Below are 3,324 nucleotides of genomic sequence, written 5' to 3'. Positions count from 1 at the left end.
CGTGTCGGGGCCGCCCCGCCCGCGGGAGGCCGGCGCGGCGCGGCGCAGGCAACGGGAAAGCGAAAGCGAAAGCGCCGCGCGGGGCCAGAGCGGAGCGGGGCGACGGCGGCGCGGAGCGCGGGGGCTGCCGGCAGGTAGGAGACGGCCGGGGGGAGCCCGGGCAGGGGACCCCGGGGGGGACCGTGCTGGAGACCCCCGGGCAGGGGGAGCCCGGCCGGGGGCGCCGGGGGCGGTGCCGGCGCGCGGAGGAGGAGGAGGAGGGGGAGGAAGGCGGCGGCGGTGCGGGGCGCTCCGGGGCCGCCGCTGCCCGAGGCCCCGGCGGGCCGTGGGGACCCCCCGCCCGGTGACACCCCCTGCCCTGCCCTGCGCGGGGGCCGCGCTCAGCGCCCCCSGCAATACAACCGAAGGAGCCGGGGGGCAGTTGCTCGTGCGCGGCTTCCCGGGGGGGCCCCGCGCCGCCGCCGCCGCCCGCCGCTGCCCGCCGCTGTGGTTGTTCACTTTAACCCTCTACGAGCTCTGGTTTATCCCGTCTCCGGTCGGTTATAGCTCTGCCAGCTTGCGTTATGCGAGCGAAAAAAATTCCGTCTTGGATGTGGGCCTCAGCTTGGCTTTTATTTCCGTGCTGGTGTTTTGAGTCCAGCCAAGAGCCGGGCAAGGAGAGACCGTTTTCTCGCAGGTGGAAATGCTTCTGGGGGCCTTCTCTGCTTGGAGCAAGGGGGTTAAACTTGGGAAGCTTTGGTGAAGATGTGTTGCTTTAATATAAGCTGATTTGCACAAATTATAATAAATTATAGGCTTAAACTTCTGCTCAACATCAGGTCAAGCGATAATTGTGGCTCTGGCAGACACTTGCAGTGGTGCCAGGAAAGGAAGGATAGATTCCAGTCAGGAACCTGCAAAAGGCGAGAAAGCAATTTGGACTGGAGGAGCCCAAGGGCTGCGTGTGAGCGGGGAGGCTGGGACAGAGCGAGGGGGATGATGCTGAGGCTGGACCCGGAGCCTGGGGTCTGCCGGGGCAGAGAGAGATGAGGTCGGGAGACTTGGAAAGCGGCTGTGAAATTCTCAGAGGTACGAGAGATACCTTCTGCACGCCGCAGCTGGTATTTCCTCTCCCAAAACAAGGGGTGGACTGAAGCCTCGGGACGCGGAGCTCGTCCGCTGGTCAAGKGAGACGGGCCAGGTCTGCCAAGAGCAAGGTGGGCTTTCGTAACCCTGAGAGAGAGAAGCCCCGTGAGAACCGCCAAGAGGGGACACGCGCAGGAACAGAGTCCAAGCATCAGGCAAATATTAGTGCAGCTAAATGTCGCAAGCTTTGCCCTCGCCTTTGCCAGGCTCGGTTCAGTTTGTTGCGGTGCTAGCTGTGGTCTCTGCCTGCTCTTTCTCTGAGACCGGAGCACTCGACGTGTGTCAGACCACCCGCAGACTCAAGGAGCCTTTGCTTTCCCAAGGGCCGACCGTGCCAGGCTGCGGCGGCGTCACACACGTGTTTTGGGAAGCGGCTGAGGTCGGTGGCTGCGACGCCTCTGTTGCAGGCGCGGGGCCGGGGCCGGGCGGCGGGTTGCAGGGGGCCGTTGTGCCGGTTCCCGGTGCCGGCGGCAGCTGCGGGGAACCGGAGCAGTGGCCGCACGGGAGCCCTGAGAGCTCGAAGCAGCGGGTCGGGATGCAGGTGTACGGGCGCACCGTCCTGGGCAGCAGGCCAGGGCTGGGAAACCCCCAGAGATGGGAACGGAGCCATCAGGAATTGCAGTGGCACCCGAGGGCCGAGGAGACGATAGCTTGTGTCTTCAGAGCAGGGCTCGAAAGGCAGGCGGGGAAAGGCAGGCGGGGGCTGCCGCGGGGTCGGGACGGGAACCCGAACACCGAATCAGCGCGTGAGCACTGCTGGCCTCGTACGTTGCACGAGACGAGGTGTCTGCGGCCCCCAGCATGCACTCGCGCAGGCAGGGACCGTGCCGCAGTACGATGGAGATTTTGCGTTGCCCAGGTGTTTTGTAATTGTACGTGAGCTTGGAGATTTCACCGGTTTGGGAGTCCGACCTTGTCCCCTCAGTCGTGCTCCTTTTCGGGCAAGTTTTTCCCTTCCTGTAACCGTACCTGCAGATTGCTGCTGGAYGTCTCAAGTCTGCAGCTGAAGGTACAAATTCATCGCTGGTAGAACTGCGTGGGCAGTGACAGGACTAGGCGTCGGATGAATTTGGCTCACAGACGGCTTTTCCGCTCGTCACAGCTTGAAAATTGGCGCCAATTTACGCTGCGGAGGATCTGACTCCCCTGTACTGTTTTGAGATCAGTCGTCAATTAAATTTCTGAACATTCGAATCTTCAGGCCCGGTTGTTTTGGGGAACTCCGGTTTTCCCCTTCTCCCCCGGGGATACGCCCTGTCCCGCTGCCTTTCTGCCTGCGCCGCGTGCGTGGCTGCGGCTGGCGCAAGGGGGCTGCGGGGACGYGCTCGGAGCGGGCGCCGCGGGAGCCGCAGGAGCCTCGCGCCTTTCCTAACTGGCTGTTTGAGCAGCGGCAAATTGGCTTGAGCGCCGCGGCCGCCCAGCGCAAACACCCTTCCTCTTCCGCGAAATGGAAAGCACCAGATAAGTCGCAGACCGGACTGTTTTCGTGATTAACTTGCTGCTACAAAGCGCATGGTTATTGCTCAGCACTTGTGCCGATACCCGAGTAAAATGCCGCTCGATGTCTGCTTTGAGCATTAAGAGGAAAACGGTGTGGATTTTACGGGCAATAATCTTCTGATTGGCTTGCTAAAAAAAACTTCCGAAGCTGAAGTGTTTACTTGGGAGCGTAATTTCCCGAGAGCAGCGTGGGCGGACCGTGGCCGGTCCCGATGGCGGCGAGCGGGGCCAGCCCTCGCGCGGGGTCCCCGTCCCCTCCGCCTGGCGACGTCCTCTGCCAGCAGCGTTGCCCCGGGAAGGAGTTTGCTGCGTTCGGCTGCCGCGCAGTTGCCCTTCAAACACGGGAGCAGCTGGAGACCGTGAATTTTCTCGGGGGGGTTTTCCAGCCTCACCTGCCGCTGCATTGCTGGGGGCAGCTGGGGTGTATTAAATTCACCGGAGACGGGGCAGGAGCAGCGTCCTCGAAGGGACGGTCGCCGCGTGCCGTCCGTCYGCCCGCTCCGGGGAGCTCCGAGCTCCCGCCGGCCTCTCCAGCCGGCTGGGCGCKCCGCGAGGCGCCTCCGTTGCCTGAGTCTCCATTGCCGATGGAGACGGGCCGGGGGCCGCGCTCGCTCCTCCCGCGACCGCAGAGGGCACCGGCACCCGCGGGACCCGCCGCGGCCCCGGCATCGCCCGCGCGCCCCGAGTCATCGCGCCGCC

General features: G+C 64.2%; 1 long non-coding RNA gene across 1 annotated transcript in view; it reads left to right on the top strand.

Moving 5' to 3' along the window:
- Positions 1 to 60: 60 nt before the first annotated feature.
- Positions 61 to 3,324, top strand: part of LOC112964690 — a 21,724-nt gene continuing 18,460 nt past the window's right edge. Inside the window, exon 1 of the long non-coding RNA XR_003253037.1 lies at positions 61 to 134. This is a non-coding gene — a long non-coding RNA (uncharacterized LOC112964690). The remainder of the gene's footprint in view (positions 135 to 3,324) is intronic.

This window comes from Apteryx rowi, unplaced genomic scaffold (genome assembly GCF_003343035.1).
Source record: "Apteryx rowi isolate R43461 unplaced genomic scaffold, aptRow1 scaffold_2, whole genome shotgun sequence".
Taxonomy (NCBI): Eukaryota; Metazoa; Chordata; class Aves; order Apterygiformes; family Apterygidae; genus Apteryx; species Apteryx rowi.
This window is presented reverse-complemented; position numbering and strand designations above follow the sequence as displayed.